The sequence below is a fragment of the Triticum aestivum genome, chromosome 3B, assembly GCF_018294505.1.
Source record: "Triticum aestivum cultivar Chinese Spring chromosome 3B, IWGSC CS RefSeq v2.1, whole genome shotgun sequence".
Taxonomy (NCBI): domain Eukaryota; kingdom Viridiplantae; phylum Streptophyta; class Magnoliopsida; order Poales; family Poaceae; genus Triticum; species Triticum aestivum.
The window spans coordinates 101,393,758-101,412,607 of record NC_057801.1 but is presented as its reverse complement, the minus strand read 5'-3'; the positions used below and the strand labels follow the sequence as shown (position 1 = coordinate 101,412,607).

Here is an 18,850-nt window from a genome sequence, read left to right as displayed (position 1 = left end):
CTTTGAAAAGCACAGCAAGTCTGAAACTTCTGTCAGTTGGAATAACTCGAGAAAGATGACAAAACTCAAGAGCGTCTTTCGCTGGCCACATCATCGATTTCAGGTTTATTTAGGTAATACAAGTACCAGTTCCTGAACTGAAAACACCTACATACAGTAACCATGAGCACTTGCACTTGCGACAGCAGTGGACTCAAATGGAGGATTTATTCAGAGTTCAGTGGACTCAAATGGAGGATTTATTCAGAGTTCAGTACACGTGAGCTTTCACATGACCTCATTAAGCTGGATGAGCATCTTGTAGAGACCTGGTGTGTTCACTGAGGGTTCGGCGGGCGGTTATTTGCGGCGAAAAGCCTAGCTCCCCACACAAGAAGCTCCTTACTGGTGTCATCCTTGTGCACAATTACCTCTATAAAGCACAGGCTGCCCTTGTTAGGTCCTAGGGATGCCTCAATTGCCTCCTCCAGTTCCTCTTCCGTTCGAACCTATACAGACACAAATGTTCAAAGTCATTGCAATACGGTGTTTGGAAATATCTTTTAGCCATATAAATACACCCTACAATTAATTGCGTCACCAACCTTTGCAGTATAGCATTTTCCCTCGCCATTACGGAATGCTTCCACCACGCCAGTGTAGTTCCAGTTCTTGATGACGTTGTAAGGACCATCATCGATCTTCACCTCGATGGTGTAGCCCCCGTTGTTTATGAGGAAGATGATGTTGTTCTGTCCCCACCGGAGCATCGTCGACACTTCTTGTGCCGTCACCTATATATCAGTCCAACGACAAAATTGTTAGCTACATAGTATATATTTTGAAAATCTTTAAATATAAAATAAGATAGAAGGTTTGGTGATTCTGATTTCGTTTTTGTACCTGAAAGCTGCCATCTCCAATGAGGGAAATGACTCGCTTATCCTTAGCAGCCTGCGCATATCCCAGAGTAGCCCCGACCGACCAACCAATTGATCCATATTGCAGCTGGCATTCATACCTGCCAATAGAAAATGGTGTTAAATTGAAAATAAACCTGACGGAATACATCCTACCTATTGACACAAGCATGGCTTGTGAGTTGTCACCAGCGTAAAAAATAGTCTAGATTTCTATCATTCATTTTGAAACGTGTTAAGACTCTTGCATGAAACCAACTGATAATATTGCCCCACCAGTCGGTGACACATCACGGGTCATTTCAGTCAAAATTCAAACTACTATGAGGGCATTTTATTAGATTTTCCGCGATAAACAATGAGCTTGCAAAATATCATCTCACCGAGTATTCAACTACCTAAATCAGAAATACTAAGAGAACGGGTGTGACCAACAACCAATGCGGGGAGTTTCAAATAAAAACACCCATAGACCGAAGTTAGAGCTCTGAAAACATTTCAGGGGAGCTTACCCACAGCCTTCTGGTAGTTTTAGCTTCTGGCAGTTAAACCATGAGTCCCCAGTCTCTGCTATAACAGCCGAGTTGCCAGACAACATTTTCTGAATATGCTTGAAAAACACATTCACTCTCAAAGGCTCTCCAGGCTCAGAGGGACGGGGTTCGCCCTCAGGCACAAAAATCCGGCTATGTATCTCGCATGCAGCCGTGTTCGTCTTGAGCCGGGTAGCAAGTGCACGCAGGAAGTCCTTCATCAGAACACACCCAAATGCAGGCCCATTCCCAATCACGATTCGGTCCGGCTGGACAATGATGGCCTTCTCCTTGTTGAGAAGAAGTGAGTATCCAACCGAGCTGTGGTCGTTGAACACCGGGCCAGCGAACAAGTAGGCATCAGCTGACTCCACAATCTCTCAACAGAATGGAGTGCTCACAATACCCCAGTATGTGCCGATGAATCCAGGGTGGTGCTCTGGTACAAACCTGTTAGAATACATATTGGGTTTAAAGATAGAGATAAGGAGATAGAGATCGAATAGGTTTAAACAATGTATTACTTACCTTGCACTCCAAGTCTCTATCCTACAATTTCTACATGGTATTAGAGCGGTTAGTCTCACGACGCCGATCCTAGGTCACATCCACCACTTCCGCAGCGCGCCGCCCCCGGGGAGATCAATCTCCTCTCCTCAGGGGCGCGGCACCCGATTCAATTAAAGATTGGATCGGTTCTATAGATTAGATCATTCTCTAGATTAGATCAATTCCATAGATTAAACCAACTTCAGTTGCGGCGAGGGCCCCCGGCCGCCGGAACATCAGATCTCCGCACTCTCCATTCCGGAGATCCATGCTGATCCCCCATTGCACTGCCCCCCGGCTGGGCCGTCGACGCAGGGGGCGGAGGGCGCTCACGCAGATCCGGCGGACGCTGGTCTCTCGATCCCTCACATTGCGCAGACGGAGCGCTGGAGGATTCATTTCGCCGACGAGCGCTCGTCTGATGGCTGGATCGAGGGTCGTCTACAACATAATCCATCGTCTAGGTGGACGGGGATTATCAACTTGGACAACGATGTCCTTGCCGGCGATTACCTGGCGGCCGATGTCCGGATTACGGTAGGATCTCGTTTACATTTTGATATATATGATGTGCGTGTCGATTGTCGTATGCAGGAGGATCAGACGGAGGATGCAGATCTGATCGATTTGACAGATATGCCCAAAGCCGAAAGATCGGATCATCGTTTTGGAGGACGATTCCGGGTTCTTGCAGGGGGCGACCGGGGCGACGCGAGTGCCCGGCCGGCGAGCGCCAGGACTGTGCACTCGGGGGCGGTGGCTCGGGTCGGCGGCCGGTTTTGGGCGCTGGCCGGAGCCGACGAGGATGATGCGGACGGAGACGGCGACGATCCGGACGCTTCTCCACCAACGCCGACTCCCTCCGACCTATTCTGCGAATTCTTCCATGTGGGCTATGATGAGGACGAGGTGGCCTCGACGGTGGATAGAGTGCTGCCAGTTGAAGATCCGGCAAGGGTGGGGCTTCATGCGGGAGAGAGGAAGGAGATGGTCCGGCGAGTGGTTCATCGTCGAACGGTGGCGACGGCGGTACGACCATGGAAGGGTCCCCTTCCAAAGGTTAGTTTACCGAATCTTACTCTTTTCGATCTGATTCATCCAGATTCATGGATTCAAGTAAAGACGAAGAAGAGGCCTGTCCGTTCTGGCGGTGTGCCAGCGGCGGCCATGGCGAGATCACCGGCGAGGCGGCCGATCTCGATCTCGCAGCAGCGGGCGACGCGTTTGAACGCTCTCCGGGGTTGTGCGCTCGAGGGCCTTGCTGACGGGCCGGCTCTGAGTGAGCCGGGCCTTGTCTTGTGTGGGCCTGAGTTAACCGGGTATGAGGCCCAGGTTAACATAGATCCTTTACAGGGGCTGGTCGCTACACCCCCATGCACGATCGACGGGACGACAGAGGTTTCTCGTTCGAGGCGTTCTAGGGTTCTTCTGCCTAGGCTGCGATCCGGCTTCTCTGATCGTGGGGCGGGGCGCGCTCGCCGGATTCCTGCCCTTCGCGGCATGGCGGGCGGAGGCCCTCCACCAGCCAAGGCCGGAGTTCAGAACGGCGTCCCGGGCGGCGTGGGGCGCGGAGGCCTGCCTCTGCCTGCGGGAGGTGGCCGGGGCGGTGATGCGGCCACTCTGGCCGCGGGTCGAGGCCGCTCTGACCTGCCGCTAGGGGCGGGGCGCGCGGCCGCTACTCCGGCCTCAAACCAGGTGGCCCAGGGGGCAATCGGTGCCCGACAAGCGCAGCATGGCGGCCTGCCCAGGCCAGGAGTGGTGGGCCGTGGGACTTTGCTGGCGGGTAGACCCCCGCCTCCTTCCGCCGGTCGGGGCGGCCTTAGACCACCAACGCCTTTACCCGCGGCGACTGTGGGTCGTGGTACCCCGTCTCATCGGCCACCTGCTCCGGTGTTGGCTGGCCAGCTGCGTCCTACGGCGATGCAGACCGGGGCCCGACCGCCGCATTTCGTGGCTCGGCAGTCGCAGAACCCGTCGGCACCGGTTTTGGAGCAGGCGCAGTTACAGATGGCTCCGGTGAGGGGGGGTGACTCGTCGGTGCCTCGTGGTCAATGGGGCGATGATGGTCTTAACGCGTATGGTGACGGACAGCACCGGGGATCTTCGTCCATAGGTGGTGGGCGGGGGTATGCTTGGCATAGTGATGGCTCGACCGAGAGACCTTTCCTGGGGCCTACGGGAGGTTTCGTCGAAGGGGCGTCCAGACCAGCTAATAGGAACCGTGGTGGTTTTCGTGGTAACCGTGGTGGACGGGGCGGCCGCGGTGGTCGCTACCGCCCAAGGCAGCAGCCTGTTGTCGTTGATCAGACGCCGGTTGGTGTGGATACTGACGAGACTGCGTTGACTTGTCAGGCTATGGAGGTGGTTACGGCTCTGGCAGAGGCGGTTCCTACTAATAATGGCGAGGTTGAGGTGATGTCTGTGGAGGGCTCTGACAAGGCTGAGCTGGACAGGGCGGCAAAGTATGCGCGAAAGAAAGAAAGAATGTTATGCTATCGCTGTGGCAATAAAGGCCACTTCATTGCTGAGTGTGTGGCAGTCTTATGCGATACGTGTGGTAAGCCGGATCATGAGTCAGGGGCTTGTCCGCTTTTGAGAGAGCAGCTACCCAATCTTATGATGTATGGTGTGTTCTCTTCAGAGCTCACGTTTTTTGAGTCTCCGATTGAGAAGGAAGTCTCGGACAAGGTGCGCAGTATGACGTCTGGGATTGTTAAAGTGACTAAAGGTGAAGTCTCTGAGATTCAAATTGTGCAGCGGCTCCGGGAGCTGGCACCGGTGATTTCTTATGGGAGTTAGTCAGTCTTGAGCCAAACTCGTTCAGGGTGGAGTGTCCAACGGTGGAGGATCTACAGAGGTTATTGAGTTTCGGGATGTGTAAGGTGCCAGGTATTGATGGCATTCTTGAGTTCCACGAGTGGAAATTGAGTGAGCCTCAGGGTAAGCCACTTACCCAGGCCTGGTTGCGTTTTTCGGGGGCTCCACACAGGCCCATGCAGGATGCCAGGGTTGTTGCTAGTATGGCTGTTTTGGTGGGAAAGCCCGAGCGAGTGGATATGGCTTTTACCAGAGCTCAGGGGGTGGCTCGCATCCTCGTCAGTATCTTGGACATTGAGTATGTTCCGGACGTGGTGAAGTGGGCGTATCGCGGTCAGGTGTATAACCTTCAGATTGAGTTTGAGGATGACAGCCTGTTTGCCGACGCACCTGCTACAGTGGATGTTGATATGCACGAGGGGGATGATGACAGGGGGCGCAAGGAGTCTCCGGTTGCTGATCCTGGTCGACAGGCCGAGAGACCGGGGTCTGGGGTCAAGACCACCGGAGGGGAAACGGCGCCTCCATCTTCGGTGCCGTCGACCACCCTGAGGTTTGGTACCATTGAGCCAGCTTCGGCACCCCCGAGATTATGGAGTGAGCGGGTGGAGTCTTCTGAGGTGGTCGAGCACTCCTTACCTGCGTTGGACTTTGAGGGCCCGAGTGTGGAGGTTCCTGGAGTGGAGGAAGGTTCGGAGATAGCGTTCTCGCCTCCCTCGGATATTGTTGACACGTCTGAGATGCAGGTGGTGACTACGAGCTTGGAGGGGGGGTCTCAGGCAGGAGACCTCGATCCCTCATCCTTCGATGGCTATGATCAGGGCTCCTGAGAGGGAGGAGTCCTCTTCGGGAGGGCGGCCGGCTGCGGCTTCTTCTGCTGGGCGGGTGGGTGTTTGTCTGGGGCAGGTGGCCCCGGCGACGCCTGCTGCGCCGGCGCTGGCCGGCTCTGAGGGAGGACGTATGGGGCAGGAGGCCCCACACCCTTCCCTTTCGGCTCCGACGGAGGCGGCTTCGACTGGCGTGATTGGAGGGGGTCCGGGGAAGGTGACCCCGGGCCATCCCTCATCCTCGGCTGTCGGGATGAGGACTCCAACAGCCTTGAGGGTCGGGGCGGAGGGGGTGTTCGGACAGGCGGTACCGGCACCTACTACCCCCGGCCCCCTGACCGCCGGATGTGGGAGCCGTCCGTCACTTCCTCTCGCGACCGGTGCCTCTCGGGAGGAGGTTATTGCTTTTGGCGGAATCCCTGACCCGGTTTCTGAGGGGCGACGGATGAGTTCCCGTCTCCAGGACCATCCGGAGGTTGACGACATGCAGCAGAGGTGCGCTACGAGGGCGGCCAAGCTTCGTGATATCGAGGGCGCTACCGGTATGTCAGTCAATTTATCCAATTCCATTATGCTTTTTTCTACGGATGAGATTATTCATAATGCAAATCAAGTAGGGGTTTCGCTGGGGCATAATAATTCTGAAATTTCCAACTCGGTTAATGATCTTTTGAATCTGGAAGCGGAACGCGCTTTAGAAACCATTCGCAACCTAGCGGCAGTGCGACCTATGAATGACGCTGAGATTGATGCGTTGGGAGTGAGAATGCTAGACACCTTGTGTGCGGACCTTGCACCATCCTGTAATGAGTCAGACGAGGAGGAGACCAACGTAGAGGTTGAGGTCCTTCAACCACCACTACCCCGTTATGAGGACCGGATGGTGGACAATGACAAATCTAAACGTAAGTGGAAGCGGAAGGTGTATCCAGCATCCGCGGTACGTAGAAGTGCTAGGATTCGTACGGCAAAAAAATTCCATGATGAATTATGAAAGGAATCTTTTGGAATAGCAGAGGTCTCAAGGACTTGGCTAAAAGAAGGTTTCTTGCTGAGGCGTCGTTGGAGCACAGATTAGATTTCATTGCTCTCTCCGAAACTGGAAGAGACAATTTTGCTCCGCAGTTTCTTTCCTCTCTTGCGGGTGGTGTTGATTTCGACTGGCATTGCCTACCTCCACGTGGACGATCGGGAGGTATCTTGTTGGGAGTGAGATGCGATTCCCTTGAGGTCAGGAGTGTGGTAATGGGAGACTTTGCGGTTAAGTTTCCGGTTAGGTCAAAAGTTGATGGGTTCGACTGGGCTTTGGTGGCGGTGTATGGAGCTGCACAGCCCGAACTTAAACCGGAGTTTCTGGCGGATCTTGTTCGAATTTGTGGGTCCGAACAGCTTCCAATGTTGGTCGGGGGTGATTTCAATATCATTCGGAGGAGAGAGGAGAAGAATAATGATAACTTTGATGGGAGATGGTCCTTTATGTTCAATACTATTATTGAGAGTTTGGACCTGAGGGAGATAGAACTTTCTGGTAGAAAGTTTACTTGGGCTAATGCGTTGCCAAACCCGACATATGAAAAGCTTGATCGAGTTCTCGCCAGCATGGAGTGGGAACAGAAGTTCCCTCTTGTGACGGTACAAGCTTTAACGCGGGGAATATCCGATCACACACCACTGTTTGTGGACTCCGGGGAGTCCAACTATGTGGGAAACAAAAACACCTTCTCTTTCGAGATGGCCTGGTTCGAACGTGAAGGGTTCTTAGACCTCGTTGCCAGGGAATGGGCTAAGGGTGTCGGAGGTACGACGGCGGTCGAGCGTTGGCAGAATAAAATTAGACATTTAAGAAGTTTCTTACGGGGGTGGGCTAAGCACCTAAGTGGGATGTATAAGATTGAGAAGGATAGACTCCTTTCTCTTATACAGGCCCTAGATACTAAAGCCGAATCTACGATTTTGCTGCCTGCTGAGCTCCAGGTTAAACATGAGGCTGAGAAGAGGTTGAAAGAACTTCTCCGTGAGGAAGAGTTGAAGTGGGCGTTGCGTGCTAAGGTCCGCAAAGTGGTTCAAGGGGACGCTAATACTCAATTCTTTCACCTCATTGCTAATGGCAAGCACCGTAAGAAACGAATCTTCCAACTTGAGCAAGATGAGGGTACTATTGTTGGGCAGGATAATCTAAAAACTTACATCACCGAGTATTATAGGCAGTTATTTGGACCACCAGAGGTTAATTGTGTAACCTTGGATGAGTCTCGGACTGAGGATGTTCCTCAACTATCGGCTGACGAAAATGATATCTTGCTAGCCCCATTTACGGAGAAGGAAGTGTTTGATGCTATTGCACAAATGGACAACAATAAGGCTCCCGGTCCGGATGGGTTTCCGGCGGAGTTTTATAAAAGGTGCTGGCAGATTATTAAGGGGGATCTGTTACCTATGTTTCACGATCTTTTCTCTGGACAACTTCAATTATTTCAGTTGAATTTTGGAACTATCACATTGCTCCCTAAGAAAACGGAGGCTGTGCGAATTGAGCAATTCAGGCCAATTTGCCTTCTCAATGTTAGTTTCAAAATCTTTACCAAGGTCGGGACGAACAGGCTCTCACAGATTGCGCTTTCTGTGGTGCAACAATCCCAAACTGCTTTCATGCCGGACAGAAACATCCTCGAAGGGGTGGTTGTCCTTCATGAAACGCTCCATGAAATTCACTCTAAAAAAATAGATGGGGTAATTTTTAAGGTGGATTTTGAGAAGGCGTATGATAAGGTCAAGTGGCCGTTCCTTCAACAGGCATTGCGTATGAAAGGTTTTGATGAGGCTTGGCGCCATCAGGTAGAATCCTTTACGCAAAAAGGGAGTGTGGGTATTAAAGTCAATGACGATATAGGTCATTACTTCCAGACTCATAAGGGCCTCAGGCAAGGAGATCCAATGTCCCCCGTCTTGTTTAACATCGTGGTGGATATGTTAGCAATTTTGATCGGAAGGGCTAAGGACCATAGTCAAGTGGGTGGGTTGGTACCTCATCTGGTTGATGGAGGTGTATCCATCCTTCAATACGCTGATGATACAATCATCTTCATGGAGCATGATTTGGCAAAGGCGAGAAATATGAAGTTGTTGTTATGCCTCTTTGAACAATTATCGGGGTTAAAGATTAATTTTCATAAGAGCGAATTGTTCTGCTTTGGTAGGGCCAAAGACGAACAGGACTCCTATAGGCAATTGTTTGGGTGCGAGTTAGGAAGTTTGCCCTTCTCCTACCTTGGCATTCCGATTCATCATCGTAGGCTAACAAACAGAGAGTGGAAGTGTATCGAGGATCGATTTGAAAAGAAACTGAGCTGCTGGAAAGGTAAGCTCATGTCATATGGAGGCCGGTTAATCTTGATAAACTCGGTGCTCACGAGTATGCCTATGTTCCTCTTATCGTTCTTTGAGGTTCCAGTGGGAGTGAGGAAAAGACAGGACTTCTATCGATCACGCTTCTTTTGGCAGGGTGATGAGCTTAAAAGAAAATACCGGCTTGCTAAGTGGGATATTATCTGTCGACCCAAAGACCAAGGCGGCCTTGGCATTGAGAATCTTGAAGTTAAGAACAGATGCCTTCTTAGTAAGTGGTTGTGGAAGCTCGCTAGCGGTTCGGAAGCTATGTGGGCGCAAATCATTCGCAGCAAGTACCTCCAGACTAGGACGTTGTCCCAGGTAACAGTTAGGCCGATGGACTCGCCTTTCTGGAAAGGGTTCATGAAAGTCAAACAATTAATGTTCAATAGGACAAAAGTTGTCATTGGCAATGGGGCCACTACACGTTTCTCGGAGGACGCTTGGCTGGGCGACTCACCCCTGGCCATTCAATATTCGTCTTTATATCGTATTGCTCAACGACGTGAGGTGTTCGTGGCAACGGTATTTCAATCTATCCCCCTTAATATTCAGTTTAGACGGTCTTTAGCGGGCAATCGTTGGGAGGTTTGGCTCCAGTTAGTTAGCAGACTAATGGAGGTTCAACTTTCTGACCAACCGGATAAATTACGCTGGAAGTTGACTACGTCTGGAGTATTTACAGTGAGGTCAATGTACATTGATGTTATTAATACAAGCTCCATTCCAACTTCCAAGAGTGTCTGGGATGTCAAAGTTCCTTTGAAAATAAAAGTGTTTATGTGGTTTGTTCATAAACAAGTTATTCTAACAAAGGACAACTTAATAAAGCGTAATTGGACAGGACCTGCTAGGTGTAGTTTCTGTGATCGAGATGAGACAATTAAACATCTCTTTTTTGATTGCCCGCTGGCCAAGGTTCTTTGGCAGACGGTCCACATTGCTTTTAATATTACTCCACCGAATACTGTTAATGCTTTATTTGGGAATTGGCTATATGGGATTGACTCTACAATAGCAAGACATATTCGGGTTGGAGTCTGTGCTTTAATGTGGACCATCTGGCTGTGCAGAAATGATTTGGTTTTTAACAGAACATCACGAATTCATTTTTTGCAGGTTATCTTCCGAGCTACAGCGTTGATCCGTTCATGGTCATTACTCACTCCGATGGACGCCAGGGAGCATTTGGTTACTGGGTCTATCCGGTGGGAGATGGTTGCTCGGGATATCTTTAACCGGTTTGGATGACGGTCATGTAATAGGATAGGCAATTAGTTTTCCTATCTCTTTAGCCAGCCGGTTGTGGCTATTTTTTGGCTAGTTAGTGTTTCTAGCCTTCTGTGCTCTGTGTGGGATGCTTTTTATTGTTTTCAGTTTGAGAATATGGAACTTTGTACGCACATTTTGTTGCTTAGTTAATAAGATGGCTGTATGCATCACTCTTGATGCAGAGGCCGGGGAGTCCCCCTTTTCCAAAAAAAAAAACCAACTTCAGTTTTCGAAATTACAGTAGATTGATTTTTTCTTAGCCACCAGATAAATCACAGGACCCTCGACCTCCGGTGAAAATCACTGCGTACGGTGGCACCGACGATACGGCGAGAGGTACGCAGCTGCTCCGAGTCGGAGATCCAACCCGATCCCTGCCGGCGGTTACGCACCGCCATCAAGCCAGCTTCTTCGCGCGCACGTACATGGCAGCAGCGGCGGTCTTCTGAACAAGCCGGCTTCTCCAACAAATCCTGGGCTCAGGCGGTGGCGCGGTTCCTCCAAAACGAGCCAGCCACCAGCGCACGCTCGGCGACCTCCCGGGCAATACGCGGAGCGTCCACGGCGGGCGTCTCCGAACGAGCTGGTAAACTGGAGATCCAACGGCGCAATACAGGTCCGCCTCCATCCGTGCGTACAAGCAGCAGTCGTACGGAGTTTGGTGTAGCTCCGTACGGGCATGCATCCATGCGTGCATACCCTATGCACACGGCAACACGAGCTAGGTTCTTCAGGTTCCATGTCGTCTCGAGACCACATGGACCAGGCGACCAACATGACGCACCAGTGCCTCGATCACGGGAGGGTCTTGCACGCGGCATCGACACCTTCACCGCAGGTCGACACCTTCATCAAGCCGGCTTGCAGCGCGGGACATCGGGAGGGCCCGCAGGCCTTCGACTTCGAGGCACACGCACCTGCAGGCCTTCGACTTCGAGGCACACGCACGGACGAGATCTTCACCAAGCCGTTCCATCCACCTCCTGCGCCTCGCACGCCGTCCACCCTCGAGCCACCGATCTGCATCTTCACCGAGCGATCTGCACCTACACCTTTACATCAGGCCGAACATCAACATCAAGCTTTACGACTATGCCAGGCTACAAGCCAATATACTTCATGGAGTACGTCTATGAGAAGCGATCTCAACATGCACCATCCACACGCCAGGCCGGTGTGGAATAATATGCAATCTTCATCGACTTCTTCGGGCGCGACACAGCATCGATACACCGTCGCTGCAAGGGACACCTTCAAGTGACATCATCGTCGACACGCTGTTGCAACGCCATAGCCGACACTTCATCGCCAAGGTCTCCACACTACAACAAAATAGACATGTAGAGACGTTTTCGATTTGACGCTTTTATCTACGTCTCATTATTCAAAATCACATGGCGCATAGGGACGTATTGTGCGCAAAAGACATCGTCCCTTGATTCCCATAAAAAAACTAGGTGCGTCAAAATATCTTGTTCAACCACCATCAACCCTTATCCCCATCGTGGGATATGGGCTAAGAAAACAACTACCGTGAAAAAAGAGAGCGATCTATGTGACCTCTTCCAAGATCCTGGTCCTCCCCACTCAGGGTGGACGGGACGAGCGGGCTTCTGGCCCGGACCGCGGCCCGTTATGGACCGGACCGTACGGGCCTGGCTCGCTAGATAATATGGCCGGTCCGGTCCGTGAAAACGAGACCGAAATTCGGTCGGTCCGGTCCGGTTAAAGCTCGGTCCGGCTCGGAGGACCGAAGGCCCAGCCCAATAAAGCTAATCAGAAGAGCCCAGCCCAATAAAGCTAATAAGAGGGGCGTGCGTGACCTAGCGAACTGCCACTGCATCCTCTTCCTCGCACGCGCCGCCCCTCTTCCTCCCCTGCGCCGCCCCTCTTCCTCCCCTGCGCCGCCATCTTCCTCGACTTCCTCTCCCCGGCACAACCTCGCGCCGCCGTGCCTCTACCTCTCGCCGTCGTCCCCTCGCGCCACCACGCCTCTGCCTCGCGCCATGCTGCTCCCTCTCTCTCCCGTGCCTTTCTCTCGCGCCGGCGTGCATCAGGTGCTTCTTCTCCGGCTCCGGCCACCGTGCTGCTACTCCGACCACCACTCCGATGTCCTGGGCCCACATGACAGTGACTGGACGTCGTCAGGACCGCCAGGACCGCCGGTCCGCACCGAGCTTCATGCCAGCCGGTCCGGTCCCTGTAATCAGGACCGCTGCACAGCTCGGTCCGGTCCGGCCCGGACCGCCGGCGTCCGGTCCAAACGGCGGCTCGGACCGGGACCGGACCGGCCCGGACCGTGTCCACCCGTGCTCCCCACCGTAGACTCGCTGTCCCAGGTCCACCCCCTACTGGCCTCCCCCTCGCTCGCCGGCCGCCAGCAGCAGCCTCGTGGTCTCAGGGACGCCAGCTTCCAGGTGGCGCCCAGCCCCACTCCGGCCGCCTCGACCTGCAGCTCCGGCACACGGTGCACTGCGGCTAGAAGGGAAGATGACGGATGGCGGGGTCGGCACAGAACTGCACATCGCCACTCCTCCTACTGAGTACTGACTCACCCCCGCCCCCAAGTTTTGCACTCCTGGTCCACCACCACCATTAACGAGACATGGTACTGATTAGCTAGGCGCTCGTTTGTTTGTAGGTACACTGTCGGTGTCGATCAGACTTGGATTGAGATTCATATTTCTATGTTGCTGTTTTATTTGCCTGCCCACTACAACAATGATATCAGAGACATATTAATTAGTTTATGTGATCCTCGGCACAGGCGGAGCTCTCGGTACAGCGAGGACAGGCGCCCGTCCTACCTTGATTTGCCGGGGAAGAAAATTACGTACAGGTATACGTATGTTTACTCGCTCTGATTCATCGATAGTTCCTGAAAAAATGGTTGTCTTGTTGGGTAGTGAGTCAGTGAGCAGCGATTCTGTCCTCCAATGTTCCAGCCGTACAACGCAGCACGAAGCCAGCCGGAGCTTAGCTAGCAGCACAGAGCGGCGCACGGAGCCGGCGGACGGCTGCGGTCGGCGCGCGATCTGGTGGACAGCGAGAGCAGCGAGGCCAGCGGCCAGCTGGAGCGGCGAGGGCGCGGTCAGCGTCCACAACCCACCTGCAGCCCCCTCATCGACTCCGTGTTCTTTTTCCATCCTTGTTCTGTTTTCTCTTTTTGTAGTGGTGTGTACACCAGTGGCTGGAGATTCATAACATATTGACGAAATTTTCTAATTAAAAACAGTGAGAATGTGTGATAGTGATAGTAATTACTCAGTGTTTTACAGTCATTTTTATATGTGCTTTATGCTCTGTGATAGAAATTTGTCTGAATATTGATGACTAATTGACAATTGCTGATTAAAAACAGTGAGTGTGTGTGGGTGGCGCAGCCGCGTTGCCAACTTTGCTGGCGAAGGGAAAACATGGATATGAAGGGGAAGGGCTAGCAAAGGCAAAGGTGAGGTGTGTAATTTTTTTGAATTTTAGTGGCATTTTCAGCTAAAAGTATTTGTGTGCACTACCATTGTCTTTCGAATTTTTTTTGTGCTTTAGAGTTCGCCCCACCTCAGAAAAAATCGTCCTATGCCACTGATTCCTCGGGGAAAAAATGTATGTCCCGGTGAACTGCCACCCTCTCTGTCGTGCGACCAAAAATTGTCCATGTGTCCTCTGCCATGTGAAGCTTGTTGCCATCATGCAGACTGACCTCGTGCCCCCCACTATCGACAAGCGGCAAGCTAGCGGGCGATTTGGAGAACATAAGGGCCTTGCGCGAGCGCACAAGGCGGCCAAGTCATCTATAGGTGAGTTGATCTACTTTTTTAACTTTAGTTGTTGTTCTATCAATTCATTCCAAGTAAAAAAATTAGAGCCCCTCCCTTGATGCGTACTTAATTGTGGAGGAGAATCTTGACATTACATTTACTTTAGGTTATCTCTATTACAATATGGGACAACAATACTTTTTTTTGTGAACACTCATCTTTTTACTGAATAAACTACTAGTTCAACTTAAAGTCGATCTTACACTTGTTTGCTCCCAAATTATTGGCACACACGAATGTTCACTACTAGAATAAACCCCTATGCCTACGCCTCAGGCCGTAGGCATAGCCCTGATTCCCGTCGGGATAGGCCTATTGCCGACGGCCCCCGTAGGCATAGGGCCGTCGGCATAATATACGTCGGCGTATCTCGGGATGCCGTCGGCATAGATGATTTGCCGACGGTGTCCGTACATCTATGCCGACGGCCAGGGCCGTCGGCAACATTCCACGCTAACGGTGGCCGCCGTCAAGTGCTGCCCATAGAGGAGACGCCACGTGGCAGAGCTATGCCTACGGTGTAGCCGTCGGCATAGATTTGAACCTATGCCTACGGCTACGCCGTAGGCATATCCCTGCCACGTGGCGGTGTCTACTAGCTCGGTGGGCACGGCTATGCCTACAGCATGGCTATCGGCATATATCTTAAGCTATGCCTACGGCTATTCCGTAGGCATATGTTCCAGGCTATGCCGACAGCCAAACTGTAGGCATAGTTTAGATATATGCCGACGGCCTAACTGTAGGCATAGCCTCCACGTGTCGTCCTCTGGTAGCACATGGTAACCCTATGCCTACGGCTAAGCCGTAGGCATAGTTTGCGTCTAATTTTTTTCCCTTTTTTCTGTTTGCTTTCAATTCAAATTCACAGCATATATATATGATGAAATAGACATACAGAACATATATAAGTATCATCCTCACAATAAACACCATCACAACAATATAAGTATCATGACAAACATAACCATCATCGCAAACATAAGCATCTAAAGAAGCACACAAGTCATCTAAAAGATCACAAGTCATCTAAAAGACCACCAAAAGACCACCACCACCAAAAGACCACCACCACAAGTCATCTAAAAGACCACCACCACAAGTCATCTAAAAGACCACTACCACAAGTTTATGATCACCACCACTGTCACCCAAAGGCTTAAGCGCAGGACATCCACCACCACCGCCAAGGTCATCACCGCCAAGTCCGCTGAAGCCTAGGTCATCACTTCTAGCGGCAGCGCTACCGCCAAGACCGCCGCCGCCTCCGTGGATAGGAGTGACCGGGCTCCGTGACTCGGGAGTGATGCCAAGACCAGCACCACCACCAACGGTAGATCCACCAGTTCCCTGGATGTTAAAAAGACATGTTAAGGGGATATATGATTGTGTTAAATAAACAGTATGCTTTGGGTGAATAGTTTGAGATGTACTAACCGGCGAGGGGCCAGGGTTCTGTGTCAGAAACTCCTCAAAAGTAAGAAGCACTGGTTGTGGTGGAGGAGATGGTGCTGGTTGCAATTGAGGAACCCTGCCGGCCGCCATTTCCTCAAGGAAGTGTTGCAACGTGCGATCCCTCTGCTGATGGTATGCATGAAGGCTCTCGTGCCACGTCATGGTCTCCTGACGTGTGTACTCCAAGTAGGCCTACGGTATGACATGATGGAACTCACAAAACATCTCAATGCGGAAAATAAAGTGAGCAATGAAGATAAGAGGGAAAATACTTACAGAGTTCCGCTCAGCAATGAGGGACTGTGACTGCGCACTGGTCATGGACATGCTCGTGCGCTGGCACAGGCTCGGGTTGGTAGCTCGGAGCTGTGTGTAGGAGATAGAAGGAGTGATCACAGCATCCAGAAACGGCGACCGACCGTGCTTCTTCCCCATGCTCACCACCACCCTCTCGTCCAGATCCGCTGCAATGGGGTCAGGTGTGTCAGGATGTAAACTCAGATACCCCTCAGAGTAGGCCTTCTTATACTCCGCGGTCTTGCCGTAGTACTTGGCCTCGCCAGGCTTGGGCTTCTTTCGTGTATGGGCGATCTCCCACGCCTCCATGTGTGAGAGCGGCCGCTTCAGTTTCTCCTCCTGCACCACCAAACAACCAAACAGAGGTTAGTCATACATAAGAAAGTGATGGTAAAAAGAAGAAGAAAATGTTTAATGTACATAGATATACCTCAAGTGTCTTGTGAAGAAAGTGGTTTCGGTTTCCCTGAGCATGTATTCCCTCCCTGCCTCTGTTAGCCTTGTTTCTAATGCTCGTAGCCGCCCAAGCTCCATCGTTATCACACCACAGATCCACCAATGCTGCCCAGGACTCGTCTTTTCCATAACACCAATTTGGACACACCTACATAATGAAAGCATACTGACATGTCAACACGAAATGATGAAATGTGCCACAAACATCGGAAATAAAAATCTTTTATACTTACCGCCAAGTACTGGTGCCTCTGCAAGGTAATGTCTGTCCTTCGCGCTTCTTCCTTGGTCATCTTCACACCAAGAGCGTCGTGATAGTATGTCGAGATGGCCACCCAACGCACCTCGTACTGCATCTGGCGGGCCTTACTCTTGGCTTGGCAAAGCACGATCTGGTCGGCAATGACCTTGTGCTCCGGAAGAACTCGATAGTATTTCTACAATCATTCATGAAATCAGAATGGAAGAAGCCATGAGTTAAATCATTCATGAAACCAGAATGGGCTTGTGCTTCTGAAGAGAACTCACCCAAAAGTTAGTGATCACGGCCTTAGCATGGGTCTCATAGTCCGCGTGGGGGGCCGCTACCCAGTGGTCCCAGCACGTGGCCAAAACCAGGCGGTCTGGGTGCCTGACTGGATCCGGACAGTACAGCCCCGGCCCGTATACCTTCAGCAAGACGATGATGAGGCCGTTGGGAATACGAGCCCCTTTAGGATATATCCAGTTGCTGCAAAACAATGAAATATTAGCATGTGACAAGCAAAATAAAGAGAAATATAAGCATGTGACAAGCAAAATAATGAAATTATTATAAAGTGGCACTTACTCTTTCCCCGTGGGCTCGATGAGCCACTTCTGCTCCTCGGTAGCAGGAATCTGCTTTGGTACCTTTGCGTTACCACGCAGCCATCCCTTGTTGCCAACCCCCTCCCCGCCACCACCGTCACCCCCGCCACCACCATCATCCCCGCCACCACCCTCCTCCTCTGCCTCCTCCTCCTCGTTCCCCTCCCCCACCTCCTCCTCCTCGCCCCTCCCCAACTTCTTCCTCCTCCTCCCGAGCCTCCTCGTCCTCTTCCTCCTCATCAGAGCGTACCTCACTAGAGGAGGGTACCTCACTAGAGGAGGGCCTCGAAGGCAACACCCCTAAGTCGGTGAGGGTGCGTTGTTTCTGGCCGCGACCCCCTGTAGTGGCTCTCCCCCCACCACCTCGCCCTCTAGGGGCTCTCCCCCCGCCCCCTCCTCCTCTGGGGGCACCTCTCCCTCGACCTCCCTGTGAGGAGTCATCATCAAGTAGTCGGGGGAGAGGATTACGTGCTCGACCACTCCGACTAGGCATGTTGACGAACTTGCGTAGGAAACCCACGCCGTCAGCCTTCCCCTTGCCCATGTTCCACAAACCTGCATTGAAAACAGAATAAACTTTAAGAAACCTACTCCCTCCAGTCCAAATCACATTAAGTTCAAGCTTTGTCCTAAGTCAAACTTTAAGAAGTTTGACAAAAATTATATAAAAATACATTAACATCTACAACACCAAACTAGTTTCATTAGTTCTATCATAAAACATATTTTCACACTATATATACTTGATGTTTTTGATAGTAGCATATTAATCAAAATACTTGGTCAAGACTAAAAGAAGTTTGACTTGGGACAGGTGATAACCAAAACTGTGAAAGGACTTACACTTTGTAGTTCTCAGTCGGATATAGAAGACCCAAAATTGTCTCGTTCAGTGTAGGTGCACTCTTTTTAGGATTGTTCACTGCCAACAGAATGTATGTGAACAAAAGTAAGATAGACAGTCCAAGGGATCGACAAACAATAATTGAAATGTCACTAGAATGAAATTTGGTGGCTGCAATCTAAATAGTTAGACAAAGACCTATGTGAATTGAGCTAACTCTAATGAGATGGATGCAACCGTCGGGACTCAGCGGGAACCCCTATAGCTCTATGCACATCAAAAAATTTGCATAGCAGAGTGGCAAAGTTAATTGTGATTTCTGTTCCCACAGAACATGGAATTTGTAACTAATCCCTTCTATTCGTGGATCGCTTGTCTAATCTGATATATAATCAACGCCCATTGACAGTTACAGACTAGATTTCTATGCATTTAACCAAGGATTTGACAAGAGATGAGTCAGATTTGTGCCCTCTCCAGTTTGAATTAAATCCAGTGAGATGGATGCAACCACCACACTTATCAAGACTCATCTCGAACCAGTCCATGGTTTTGAATGAATAAATTGCATTTAACTTCTGTTCTCTTGCTTGGCGAACAAACGGCAGCAGAGGACGCCGGACCGCCGGAGCCGGTGCTCACCAGTGGCAGAGGGCCGGCAAAGGGGCGCCGGACCGCCGGAGCCGCGGCCAAGGCCACGTCAGTGAGCAGCCGTGGGGCGGGAAGGGGGTGGGGACGACGGGGCAGGGAAGGGGGCGGGGACGGCCGGGGCGATGCGGGGCGGGCGGGGACGGCCGGTGGCGATGCGCGGCGGGGCGGGGACGGCCGACACAGGTGCGGGGCCGGG

General features: G+C 51.6%; 1 pseudogene; it reads right to left on the bottom strand.

The window, feature by feature from the left end:
* Positions 1–317: 317 nt before the first annotated feature.
* Positions 318–18,850, bottom strand: part of LOC123068864 (pyruvate decarboxylase 1-like) — a 34,919-nt pseudogene continuing 16,386 nt past the window's right edge.